Consider the following 14,851-nt stretch of genomic DNA (forward strand, 5'->3'; position numbering starts at 1 on the left):
CTGTGACCTTAGCATGTACAGAGTGGCTAATGTTAATGCAGAAATTCTGCCCTTCATATTCAATGTCATTTTGTCATATTCAATTGCATTTGCAGCTAGCAGTAATTTGACACCACTAGGAGGCACCTCTGCAGTCAATTTTGACCTAGCCTACAGCAATGCCTGCATATTGGCACACTAAACACAAATCCACCTGTTTTATTTTTTTTCCTGTGGAACCTATCCCCGGTTCACTATTTGTACTATTTGTGCTCTTTCTGGGATGCCCTAAAACACCACAAGATGTCACCAAAGCCCTGTCTAAATAGGAAAGTAGTACAGTAATTGGCGTCAAGGAAGCAAGTTGAAGTGATACATCATCAGTGAAAGACAGACAGCAGGGATGTGATTTTTCCGCTAATTCGCGGAATTCCGCTTTTTTTTTATCTCCCCCCCCCAAAAAAAAAAAGTCTGATTTCTTTTTTCTTTTTTTTTTTTTAGTAGTTCATTGTGTATGCACATTACTCCGACAGATAACATCTTCTGCTATAACAAAGACATTTGTGGTATGCTCTAATATGAGTTACTTTTCATTTGGTCATGCTACAATTATTTGTTCATGAAATTTGAACCCCTCAACATTATTTATGTGTTAACTTAGTAATCACATTAGTTAGATATGATGATATTCTCAGTGATAGTTTTTAAAAGCAAAGGCTGTCTAATGTTTTTGAATGTGACTGATTTTGAGTTGACTAAAACTGCCATTTTATATGGGATAGTTCAATATACATTGAAAATTTATGCTGTTGTTTTGTCTATTTCTTTGTCATGTGAGTGCATTGAAAGTACTTAAAAACACAGAAAACCCATGAGCTCCGGGGGGCTGGACCTAGCTGGGTGCCAGCGGCCCCCAGACCCCCGGCTAAATTTTCAGATAATTTCACTTTGGTCAAATCACATCCCTGAGACAGGTGTTATCTTGGATTGTCCTTGGAGCGTCTTCACTACATGGTGGTTTCTTTTTTTTTAAATCAAATCATGTATAAACCATTTTTTTAAGTATAATATTGTAAGAAGAGTGAAAGGATACTAAAGTATAAACTAGTAATATGAGCAATTCTTAACATTTTTACGGTGTGTCAATGTCAATTACTTGCAGGAACGGATTAATGACATTTCCATTCATTTCAACAGAGAAAGGTGATTTTAGATAGAAATGTTTTGAGCATGGTAAAAGCATGGTAATGGAAGGGATCAAACTCATAGATGTTGACATCTTGGTGCCAAGGAAACCATTCGGAGTGATTTGAGGAGCTTCGTTTACATGAAAGTAGTCCTTTGCTGATACCTTGTGGCATCTCTTGGCAATTGCCGTACAAACCTCTTTGTTCAGTTACTCATGTTTTTTCTCTCATATTCTTGGCAGGACTTTATCCCGGTTCCCAGCGAATCACAAAGGGTCTACCGTGTGACCGAAACGCAGCCAAAAAAGACGGCCAAATGGTCACAGCCAATTAGTTGCTTGTGATCTTTGTCACAGCAAAGAGATCCACCTCAGTTCAGCCAGCATTAAATGAAAAACTATCTTAATTGTCTCAGTTTAATTCTGAGATTTCTGGCTGGACATTCTCCCTCATGTTGGCACGTATTAATGCCAGAAATAAAAGTGACAGCTGCTTTCCTCGACAAGCAAACCTTTCAGTGAATCATCTTAAAGTGAAGAGAAGTGAGGACAATTACAACAAATGTTGCAATGAAATTATATGACTCAGCCATCAATCAGTGGCCATGTACTCTCCTTAAATCAAATTTCCATTTTTCTTGGCTTCCTTCGCATTCTGTCACATTACGCAAAGGTTGGGATTAGGTTTGAGTGAAATGTTCAGAAAGAGGCAAAAGGATTTGTCTTTGTTTTGGACGGTCTGAACGAAGCCACGATGACTTGGCTTGAGGAGTGCACAGAACACAACACCTGTTGGCACAGAAGAATAGAAAGAACATCTGAGAGATCCATTTACTGTCAGTCAAGCCATGAATAACAGAGACGGATGACCAGTCCTGATTCATCTCGTGTGAATCCATAATAACCACGGATTCTGTGTGCTGAGTCAGTAATAAGATGTTTTATTTCCAACCAAACTCCCATTATCCACACTGCTATTGATTTTTCCACTGCTCTTTCTGTTTGCATTGGCTTGTTTTTGACATTTACTGTTGCATTTTGTCAGGTTGCTCGCCCGTCATTTCCAACCTTGTAGTATTCTCTCCATAGTTTGAAAATCTTTGAAGTACCACTGTATTGTCTCCTCGACTTAGAAACGGCAAAAAAAAATAAATAAATAAAAGAAACGGCTACACTGATTCAACAACACTGAAGTCTCAAGTTAATACAAATAAAAAGCCACAATGGTCGCAGAAAAGACTTATACATTTACAAAAAATTCTGAAAGAATGTCTTGAATGGTGCAGGGTGCTTTGAAATCTCAAGACCGTCGAGGCTTTCTGAGCTCCTCAGCGTCAGAAAGTTTTGTCTCAGCTACAGGTCATGTGTCTGCTATTAGGACAATGAGCAGAGTTCTGAAGCGTCCTGATCTAAATCCTATTGAATATCTTTGGACGGACCTGAACCATGCATTTGGGGAACGGTTTGCTCGTAAGGAGTGGCCAAAAATGCCTTTTGACTGTCTCCTTAAGTTATAGAAATCATTTGCTCTCCCACTAAAATATTTAATTGTCAAAATGCATATTGAGAAGCTTCAATCCTTCTTGAGGGAATATCCTTTGACAGATGGAGCTAGTCACATCACCTCTATGTTTATTGATGCAAAGATGAAGCACACACAAAAAAAAAACATTCAGCAGTGAAATATGTAGATTATGTTCTAGAGCTTTTCTTTCTAGAATCTGTGCATACTACAATGAATTCTCAAGACTATTGAGTATCCTTGAGCAAAATACGCTTTAAAATTTTTATTCAATCGCTAATGCTAAATGCTAACTTGGTTGACAGTTGCATTGTAACGTTGAAACTATACCTGCTAGGAAGCTCAGCTTGTGTTGTCTGACCAAGTGGCGACCGCCGCGGATAGTAGGACATTTCCCATGATTCTTAGATGTGAAAGCAGGAAGTAGTTCCAATCAACGCCTATTACTGATTAGACGCAAATGAGAACACAAGCATGAATTTGGAAGTAAATAGAAAGGAATTTAACAGTTACATTCCCTTTTAATGGGTTTATCGTATGAATCGGTATGACAATTGTGTGATTGAAATATACATGATAAAAAAATGGGACACTGGGACGGGACCTGCGTAATATCGGGACAAAACAACGAGGTTGGCGAAAATCACCGGCCTGCGGGACCCAAAGCTCAAAACGGGACCGTGTGGTCACCCTCGCCTAGCATGTGAGTGTGTTTACTTCAGGCCAATTTCCTTTCTTTTGCCACAATCATGTTTACAGATAGTGTCACAAAAAGTCCCCACCGCAAAAAAAGAAAGAAAGTAAAACATTGTTAATCCTTTTATGCAGGCTGTATCATGATGTGTGCTTTATTTGATGAAAGTCCCGACTACAAACTGTAAGAATGTTGTGGTGTTTGAACGCCAAGGTCCCACCACAAATGCTTTGTTATGTTGAAACAGGTCCATAGTTGTTCTTGAACTGTCCACTCTCTTCCACCAGCCTTCGAACCCTTCCAGACGAAACCACTGTTGACTTTTTGCAACGGTTCATAATATAGTTGTACTCCATTGAGACACATTTGGATTTTCAGTCAATCATCCAAATCCGCTGTTGCAGAGATGTAACATGCATGTAGACTGCTATGTTAACTTTGAATTGGATTATCTGGGGTGCCATACATCTGTTTGATGAAGATCACTGGCGGAAGAAGTAGACTTCTGAATTAGTTTTTCACACTGCTCACGGATGTGCATGGCTTGTTTTAAGGTTTTACTTTGTTAGCGGGTGATTTAATCCTTGCTGGTGCTAATGACATCTTACTTTCTCGGTGTTCTGCTCATGAAGACTTGCAGCTCTTTCTCACTCCATTAAATGCCCATTATCAACTAATGAGGTTGCAAACATAGTCTACATTGATGCATATGGTTTGTCATGATCTCATGTGTAATGGCTTCCTTCCATAAATGCGCTGAACCTTCTCGCTGGTATTTTGTATAGTTATAGAGGGCCTTGACGGTGCAGGTTCTAAACCAGATTGGATTAAAAGCCCTTTGAAGTCATACTTATGTATTTCTCAAAAGTCTCCTGAGATCCTGAGCTTTCTGTGTTACCTCACACATCGGAATGCATTCCTGTGCTGTCGTTACATTGATCAAAGTATTAAGCATTCACCCAATTACTCTGTCAACCCTTCCTCTTTGCAATAAAGTCAAGTCAAGTTTATTTATATAGCCCTTAACTCTTTTACTGCCAAAGACGTTAAATGACGTTCTGCAAAAACCTACGGAGGAGCGCCAAAGACGTTAACTCTTTCACTGCCACTGACGTTTAAAGACGTCAAGTAAAAACCTACGCTTCACTGGCAATGACGTCAAAAGACGTCATCCAATGATTTTTTTTTTTTTTTTTTTGAAACGGGTAGAGGAAACCCTTCCGCATGTCTGGTGAAAGTTTCAAGTCTGTCTGTTGTGCCTAATGACTATTTTTGGCCCCTAGAGGGCAGCGATGACTCTCTTTTGACAAGATAGGGTGGGCGTCAGTAGAGGCGGAGCTAGAGCGTCGAGCAGGAGATCAGAATGAAAAAACAAAGGAAAAATGGCGGCCGGTCGCGAGGAGCTCACGCCAGAGCCGTTTTTTTCAAAGACCAAAAGCATCGCTAAAAGAGCACATTGTTGACGACGATGATCATCATCGATGATGAAGATGATGGTGACTCCGTGGTTGGAAAGCATTGACGCGGCAGTAGAAGACGCTAGATGGAGGAGGGAACGGGCAATGGCGAGCGTTTGTAAGCAGCTCTACACTTACGAGACAAAAGGCATCGACCAACGCTAAAAGAGTACATTGATGACGACGATGGTCATCATCGATGATGATGGAGGTGAATCCAAGCTTGACGGCGAAATTGGAACCGCTGACGCGGCGGCTATGACGGTGTCGTAACGCGGAGCGCAACCGAGCACGCACAGGCGGACGTTCGATCGGACGACGGAGAGTGCCCCGAGTCCAATGCATATTCATCGGAGGAAGTGTGTACAGTCTGCTACTTGCTTTTTATTCCCCGGAAAAAAAGGCCGTCAAGAAAGTGTAACGTTTGCACGCAAAACGGACCAATGCGAAAGTGAAAGTAAACTGTTGTGCGAGTCCTGGCGTCTCCTTGTACGCAGGAGAGCGTTACAAAAAGAAAAACTATATTTGAAACATCCACATAATTGTAAGTAGTACCACAGTTGCACACATTTGTAAATAGTTTGCGAAATTGTTTTGTCAAATTGTTACACTGTTGAATGGAAATAAACGCATTTTGCAACCAAAAAACACTTTTTCATTGTTGGTGAAAGCGTTTTACAGAAGTAAAGCACTATTTAGGTGTTTGTGGCATCATTCATGGACAAAAAGAAGTGTACAATTCACTAGAGTGCATGAAATAACATCGTTTCACAAAAGCTCTTTTTCTCCGTTTTTTTGTTTCAAAACAGAGAATTTCGGTGAAAGTAACCATTTTCTATTGTTGATTACTGAAGAACGGAATAAGGTAGAAACAAACTTTTTTTTCTGATGAAAGATGAGAGTCCAATCTTTCATTTGGTAGTATGTGTGTTTCCATAGTCCAAACACAACATTTTCTGTGGACCTTGAAAGATCACTCAAAATGCTTAAATCGGCTGGCACTGGCGACAACCCGTTTTTGAAAACGTCTGGCAGTCAAAGAGTTAACTCATTCACTGCCATTGACGGCTATAAAGGTCAAAAATTCATTTGAACTATTTCTGTTAGTTTAACATTTTTTCCCACTTTTGTTATACAAGAGTATGAAAACCTAGATTATTTTTTTTTTTGTACATTTAGAACAGATATAAAATTTGTGATTAATCGTGAGTGAAGTTATGCGATAAAAAAATTGTAATCGCCTGACACTCCTTGTTTTTAATAATCTTTTCTAAAAAGATTAAAAAATAACAAAAAAATAATTACAATTATTATTATTATATTTAAAGAAACTTATTAAAAAATTAGGGGCATCAGGCGATTAAAATTTGTAATCGTAATTAATTGCATGACTTCACTAGTAACTCACGATTAATCACAAATTATATATCTGTTCTAAACATACAAAAATTTATGGCAGTGAATGAGTTAATCACCAAAGAGTTTCAAGGGTCTTCACATGCCCACAGTTGACAGATATTAACATCCCCTGATTGAACCACAAGAACGCAAGGAAAAACCCCAATAATGGCATCCATCTGTCCATTTTCTACACCACTTATCCTCATTAGAGTCACAGGTGACCTAGAGCATATCCTGTCTGACTTTGGATGAGAGGAGGATATACCTGGTGTCACGATGAGGGGGTGGATGTGGACCCAAGTGCAAGGAAGTCAAGCAGCAGGGAGGCAGAGGTGCTCAAAAAGGAATTGTATATAACATAACACAGATCATGAGAGAAACTTAAAGAAACATGAGGCCAAAATCAAACTAAACCCGAACCATGACAAAAGTGAAATAAAAAAACGAACCAAAACCCAGCCCAAACCATGACACCTGGAGTCCGTCCCCAAACTTTTCACATTTTTACATGCCATCTCCATGCCAAGCCAAGCAATCAATAGTTGCAGATAAAGTAGTTGATGTCTTTTAGTGCAGCTCCTTGGGTGCTGCCAAGTTACACTTCTGACTAGGGACCTTTCTGATTGGACTTAATGATTAGTTTCATTCAGATTCATCTATAATGGCTTCCCGTGACCGATGGCTTGTTATTAGAGCCACTGTTGTTTGTTGAGCTCCCTCCTGTATCTATTATGCTCCATGTGACGTCTCTGCCAATCAGCACCATACCTTCTCGCAGTGTCATTAGCTTCACTTCCATTATTTTGGTTGTGTTTTTTTGTTTTCTGACATCCTAATCATTTCTCCTTTGTTTTATTTTGGCAGATACTGAAAGCGTGTGACTGTGGGGAAATACCTCAATACAGTACAGTAGGCTATATGTGAAGATTCACATTTTTGTTTTGTAAGAAAATCATAGATAAATTAAAAATAAATAACAATGGATTTAAAGAAATACAACAAAATCATGGCAACTACATTCGATGTTTGGTTAAGGCTTAAATAATGCATAACCTCAACATGATTAAAATCTACGGTAAGTCTATCCCACCTGTTTGAGCGAGAGGCCGGGTACACCCTGGAGTGGTCACCAGTCAATAACAAGGGAAATAACAACCTGGGGTCAGGAGACTTATTTTCTCTACCCGACCCAGGTAATGATCCCACCCGCCTTTTGTACTTTCTTCTGTCTGCTCCTAAATCCTCCAGATGGCTTCCACATCTCACCTTACCTCATATGTTAGACTCAAATGACACTCTCCTTCCTTCACAAACACTTCTAATAGACAGAATGGAAAAAAACACCCAAGTGTTTGTCAAACGCATCCCATCCCTCTGGTACCATTATACTTTGTGCCAATTAAGTAGGTACTGTATAAGGTGCAAACAAAATCATAACCTTAGTTTCAATCCTGGACAGTTAGGTTTAGAAATGGAGTGCACCTTCTCAAGGAACCATACTGTAAGCTAGCGAAGAAGATGAACACCATTTGCTAACCGAGACATCCAAGTTGTTCATAGGAAAGATATTAAACCCAGAAACCAGTTTTCTGTGCACATTAAATACTTAAAAGGCCACAAATGGAAAAAAAAAAAAAAAAGAAGTAAATTAAACTTGCAACTTAAAAAAAAAGGGTCGAGTTTGCCATGCATTAGACTGTTGAAGTGTAACTTTTATTTTATTTTTATTTGCCTTTATCATCATTTTAAGGTTGGCCCTTACTCCCAATTTTTTGTTAAGTTAATACTTGGAGTACTGCTAGCTTAAATGGTCTATAGGCTAGCAGTCGATGCCGGCAAAATTAAAGCATATGACTCTGTCCATCCACTTTTCAGTGTTTACTTTTTATGGGAATCATAATATTAATATTTGTAATTAAATTACATAATCTCTTTACGTGTCATTTTTTACTGCCCAACTTTAGTAACAAATTATTTATTCTATAAACCCATGTATAATATCCCTCTCGATTTTAGATGTATTTTTAAAAGCATAAAATGCATGTTACTCTAAAAAAAAAAATAAGATATGTGTCGAACATATTCCCTTATTGCTTTTGGTGTCTCAAAATCAGGGATGACTATGTGCTCACACAATGTGCTTCTCATGGAGGCTTCAACACAGCTGCCTGCTTTGCAAAAATAATGAAAAATAATAATGTCTTTTCACAGTTGGATCCTGTATAACTGCATTATGTAATGATAGAATACTGATGGCTGTATTTGTTTTCCATTAAGCACAGCAGACCTTCCATTCTCAGAAGAGAGCAATAAAATGTACTTATACTAACTCTCTCTTACATACTTTGATGAATGACAATAATGTAATAATGAGAAAACATGACTACATGGCATGATTTAAAAGAATACATCATTAATGAACTGATTTAATTGCTCAAACTGAGGATGGCCGGATATACCAATATGGCGGACACACACAAATGCACTGCACGGGCATGTAAACATATCATAAGAGGCTCGCTCTCTTCTCTCGCTTCCCACACAGAGCACTATTCACATCATCTTCCACAGCCTCCTATTCCTCGCTACCTCGCTCTTCCTGGCCCGTATGTTGATCTCCTGCTGCTCTGACACTACACTCATTCAACCATTTTCCACCTCTGCAGATGAATAAACATCATCATCATGATTATCATCAGCATGTTGACGTCAACCCTTGCAAAGTGGGCTCCGCTCTAAGTATGTTGAAATGTACACAGCAAAATGTGGTCTCTCCTTTTCCTCAGGGAAGCCCATGTTTTCTATACATGCTTTTTACGGTAATAAAATTACACCAGGGGATTTGGCCAGCTTTCAAAACAACATTTGCCTTTTGAGATCAATTAGGTTTGCAATCACTCATTCCAGTGTCTACACTGTCACCATCATAAAATGTTTATTAACTGCACAGTTAGTGTGTTAAGTAACTTTTTAACATGACTAATTGGCATCCAAGTATAAGGAGAAGGTCACCCGTCAAAGCTGATTGCGCTAAAAACACATAAGGAGGGCGAATAAATGTCACACATCATTTTTCAACATTAACTGTCACACGAATCTTGAATGAAATCCAACATCAATACAGTTTTCCCTCATTTTCCTCTGGGGTGAGCTTCCAAAAAAAATACCGGCGATAAATAGTAATAGTAGTAGTAGTAGTAAGCTTTTTGTTTTGCATTTATTATAAATGTTGTAAGGCTATAAAACCCCTCATCACACATTTTATACACCTCACATTTCTCTCTTGTTTAAACCTTCATATTTTTTTTTAATAAAATAGGTACATTACTGTAAAAAAAATGCATGCAAAATTGCACACAAAAAATCTGCAAAACAGCAAGGCCGCGAAAAGTGAACCGTGTTATAGCGAGAGAACACTGTATATGGTAAACGTAAACGACTCGTATATCAAATCATTTTTCCCCATTGAAATGAATGTAAATGCTATTAATCTACTACAGGAGCAAAAAAAATAAAATAATTAGTAGTGTGTTTTTCATAAGAAAAATAACACTAAAACAAACAATAATGACATACTGCTATATAATGTAAAGAAAATAAACAGTTCTGTCACACTCCGAGTGTTTATGTATTGGCCACTTGGGGGCAATATAATACAGAAGCTTTTTTTGGATTGAGGTAATATTAGTCGTTCGTCGCAGAGGATGAAAAATATACTGTAGGCCTGTGAATGTTGTAAAATAAAAATTGCTGCTTGAAGGGGCATAACAACACAACACCAATTCTTAATCTGTCTATGACATGTCTCAATGTGTTAGCATTAAGCTAGCCAAGTGCAATATTTATTTATTTTCCGTTTTTTTTTTAATGGGGGGGGCATATTATTGTTTTAAGTTACTAGTGTGGTCATGTAACAAATTAATCTTATCTTTTAATTGTACTTTGGACTTGAGACATATTTTCACCAAATGTCGTTTGACCTCCACCACTGCAGAAGAATGAACAAAAACAAAATAACTTTTTTTTTTTTAATTACAGTACCAACCTTTGCTTTGTCGATCGTCCTCAATGTTGTCGTCCACTTTTCTCTCTCTTTCGATGAACTTTGAACATGGGTTCACTCATTTGCTTCTTTCCTCAAGGACCCTTTCAGTCTGATTTCCACTTGGAAGCGAGATTGATATTCTTCCATTGTCAAATTTATCTTTTTCTCCCCCCCAGCTGCAACTCTTCATCCATCTCGTCCAGTATGCGTAACACCGCCTCACTCAGTCCATCTTTTTGGGGGCTTTCAGAGGAGATGTTTCAGGATTTAGGCAGAGCTTTCTAAACAAATAGCAGCAGCTCATCTGGTAGTTATCTCCACTCCCATTTTCCAATACTCAAAAGATGCACGTATGCGTGGCTCTATTTTACTTGCTAACAGATGCCCTGCAGCAAATGTGAGCTAATGGTTTCTATTGATCCTCCCACTGTACACTATATAGTACCTCCATTTTGCATGCAGGTATCACTCAAGTCACTGACTGCTCAAGATTAGTTATATGTTGCAAACAGCCAACTGGATGCCATATTGCTTTGTTTGCTACAAGGGTCCGAAGGAAAAGACATAGCCTTCTCATTAGATTGGTTTAAAAAAATAAATAAAACAAGCAGCACATAAGTCTGCAATTTACAAAAAATTTGCAGCTGCTTGTTGTCAACAAAAGGAGATTTACTGTACACAAAGTGGAGACTGTACTTTTATGGTAGTGGCCCCTCAACTTTTATAAATCTATGAAAGAATGGAACAGATGCCCCACTGTATTGAAAAGCACATCACAAATTATAGAACCTTCTTTAAAGAAACAAGAAACATTAATGATAGGAAACCATGCATGTCAGCACTGACTTCTTTTTAATTGTATTTTTTTGAATGCACAAAATGTGTGTAAGTTCATGTAGGCCTATTGTATACTATGTGACTAATGGACTTTGCTTGTTTGCTTTGACAATTCAATGTTAATGGTTGAACAAACATGCCCTTTTATATTTGGGTTTCTCATAAGAAAAATAGCACTCGATAATATTATAACAGTTGTTATGTCCCTTATGATGATAATGTTTGTCAGTTGCCATGCAGTTTACTTACTTTCATTTCATCTTCATTTTTGTGCCAGGACAAATCTAGTTTAGCGTGCTTGTAAGCATTCCGCCATATTCTATAGACACGCGCCCGGCGCATCTGGCAATTTGTGATCGTGAGTTCCGTGAACCCGTGTGGCGCATGCCATTGTTTTTCATTCATAAACAAGACAACAGCGTGCGATAATCCCTCTGAATCATTGCAAAATACCATTATTGTCGTCACATGAACTAACAATCAGGGGTGCAAGGCGTTATATTTAAATGCATTACTGAGGGGAGTTGGCTGCATTCACTCCTACGGCACTAATCAGGCAAAATACCAAAAGAAAGAAAACACCAAACATGCGCACAGTTAGACTGTGCTTTGCGCTAGACATGAAAATAGGGCCCAGGGTCTAAAGATGGAAAAATTAGCTACAAAGCTGCAATCTGCCACAGAGCAGCTCTACCATTGAGTTGAATGTTTTCTCTACAGGGCCCCAGACAAATAAACAAAAAACTTTGGAATGAGCTTCCCTCTTTGCCCCTGCTCCATTTTCCATTTTTCTTATGCAGAACACTCTATAGTAAGTATATTTTTATGAGCACAGAGTAAGTTAAGTATATGAAAAGTTAAATTGAATTAAAACCATAGCCAACAAATAAGTTGTGACATGGAACAAAAAAAGTACATTTAATCCAATTATGATGCACCAGGCAATGGCTTTTGGCGGGCTCTAGGCATTCAGAGTAGCGTGCACAGTAGACTTTTTGATTGCTGGGAGTGCACATGATACAATAATGAATGTATACATAGATACACGAATATACACAGAATGTGTGTACTGTAGTTCCCCTGCAGCACAAACACAAACATTAAGTGTGGAGTGACATGAAAAAAAAAAACGTCTCGACTGTCACAATTGATGGAGGAGAGCTCTGAAATGCACAGAGTTGTGTTCAACACGTCCACATCTGCAAACTCGCTTCTCATGCTTCTCTAAACAAACTTCCAATTTGAATGGAAACATGCGCTGCACTTGCATACACGCACTGAGCACACACACCCGCACTCACACGACCACGCCGCCTCCCACAACTATCACGTTGTGCTCACAGGCTTTTTTCCCACATGATCTTGCTCGAGGGGTCCACGGGCACAATGCTCAAGAAGTGCCGTCTTTATTTCGACGTGACATCACTGCTTGTCCTATTTCATGCCCCCCCCCATCCACCACCACACACACCTTCAATTTCCTAAATTCTTGCTTTTTCTGATTAATCTCTCTGATTCTTAACCCCCCCCCCCCCCACCACCACCTACCCTCACCTCCAGTCTGTTTTTCTTTTTCCAGGATCCACATACACCGTACCTGTGTCCATTGCCTTCCGAGCGTCTTTGACCCTTGACTGACAGCCAATCTGTTTTTTCCTGCTCCCAATGGCTACGAGGAGATTCCGGATCTGAGAGGTTTGACGGGCAGATAAATGTTTGCGTTGCAGCCTCTGTTGGTTGATGTCTAAACTTGGTTCCAATTAGAGGAGCAAAATGAAACTTTTCTTATTTGAAAAGTCAAGGCCCGCGGGCTACTTCCAACCTGTCCCACTAAAACAGAGGTGGGCAATCTCGGTCCTCCAGGGCCAGAGTCCTACAGGTTTTGGAAGTTTCTCACTTCCAACACAAGGTGATTCCAATCACCAGGATCGTTATCAGGCTTATGCAGAGCTTGCTGATGAGCTGATCATATATCAGCTGTGTTGGAGAAGGGCAACATGCAAAACCTGCAGGACTCACTCTTGGTTTGGTCATTTTTGGTTTGAATTAATAATAATAATAATAATAATAATAATAATAAATTGTATTTGTAATGCACTTTACATTTTAAGAGAAATCTCAGTGTTACAGTCGCAAGTTAAAAAAAAGTTCTTATTTTATTATTATTTTTTATTATTTTATTTAAATAATAATATTTTTATTATTTAAATTTCCCCAAAAATTATTATGGTCATCACACATCTTTTTTTCCTTCAGTATTCATTTTTCATTATTTAAAATGACTCTTTTTGTTTTTAATCTTTGAATTTTTTTTGTACAAGTGTTGGCAGAATAGCAAGGTAAGAATATTCATTGGTTCGTTGTGTTTTTATTGTGCATATGACAAATAAGAATCTTGTCATCCAGCCTTACCCCAGTGACATTTTCCACAAAGGGAAAGTTGGGTCTAGCCGAAGAGGCTCTTTAACTACTGTACAATGTGGCCTGCGTCACAAATGTGTTTAACACTCCTGAACCATAAGTACCTTGTGAAGGATGAATTAATTTTTGAAAGAGAGACATGATGGGGATACAATTTTTAAATAAATAAATAAATTAAGAATTGATTGTTGAACAGTCTATAGCCGGCTGGGCTCTGGCTCAACTGTGACCTAATGAGCTTTAGCCTATGGAAAATGGATGGAAGAATCAATTCTTTCATAACACAAAAGCTTTCCCACAGATAATCTCAATAAAAGTCGGGTTTCCATCTAATTGTTTAAAAATTTTTAAGCGAATTTACTGAAAATGTGCAAAACAGACATGCGACTTATGCCCGTTTCCATCTGTTCTTTTGCGAATATTGAGAGGGAACTGGGTGGCGGTATACACCATAGATAAACAGTAATATCCAGTCAAAACGTGTGAGGTGTATCCAGTCTTGTCAGCGTTTATTCGCAAAACCTGTTTCCATTGCCAAAATTCACATTTTCCTTTTTTCTATACGCTTCAAAATCCAACCCCTCGAAGCATAAAAACTTTTTGGTGAATTTTGGGCCCTTTTTTCGAATTAAATTTCTTGAAAATTCTAATAAAAATAGGGGATGGAAACCCTCCCTATGAGTTTCTTGACAACAAAAAAAATCCTGTTTTCTTTGCCGCACCTAATTGTACCGTGCTGTGAATGCATTTTTTTTTGTCTCATCTGGGTCTTTTGTGCACATTTTCTGCGCAAGAGAAAATCCATCAGTGGCATTGTCCTACAAACAAAACGAGAGGCCGCAGAGAGGACAGGAAACAGATGACAAAGACGAGAGTAAACGACTCAGGAATTCTTATACAGTACAAACGTGTCCATAGACATAATGTATGAACCCAAGAGCCTTCTGTGGGTGTAGATGGTTCTCAAGACCCCTGTATGGTGACACGTGACTTATGTTTTGAACTCAACAGCAGCAAAATACAAGGCAGAGAAGGACAAGATGCACCATCTGGAATGATTTAATAATAATAATAATAATTACTATTATTATTATTATTATTATTATTGCAATGATAATGATTCTATGATGCAGCTGGAGTGATTATGAAAAGAAGCCTGATTTAAATAAGAGGAAGGTGGACCACAGGTGTCTGTGGTCATGCATCACAGGCTTAACTCTTTAAAGCAGTGGTTCTCCAACTTTTTACACCAAGTAAAAATACTCAGGAGTGACTGCACATAAATGCAGTGGACCCCTGGTACTTGTGG

The 14,851-nt window shown here is 38.6% G+C and overlaps 1 long non-coding RNA gene across 1 annotated transcript in view; it reads left to right on the forward strand.

Moving 5' to 3' along the window:
• LOC144055877 (uncharacterized) overlaps window positions 1-2,288 on the forward strand; it is a 32,265-nt gene extending 29,977 nt beyond the window's left edge. Inside the window, exon 3 of the long non-coding RNA XR_013294950.1 lies at window positions 1,409-2,288. This is a non-coding gene — a long non-coding RNA (uncharacterized LOC144055877). The remainder of the gene's footprint in view (window positions 1-1,408) is intronic.
• The last annotated feature ends 12,563 nt before the right edge of the window (window positions 2,289-14,851 follow it).

The sequence above is a fragment of the Vanacampus margaritifer genome, chromosome 1, assembly GCF_051991255.1.
Source record: "Vanacampus margaritifer isolate UIUO_Vmar chromosome 1, RoL_Vmar_1.0, whole genome shotgun sequence".
Lineage (NCBI taxonomy): Eukaryota > Metazoa > Chordata > Actinopteri > Syngnathiformes > Syngnathidae > Vanacampus > Vanacampus margaritifer.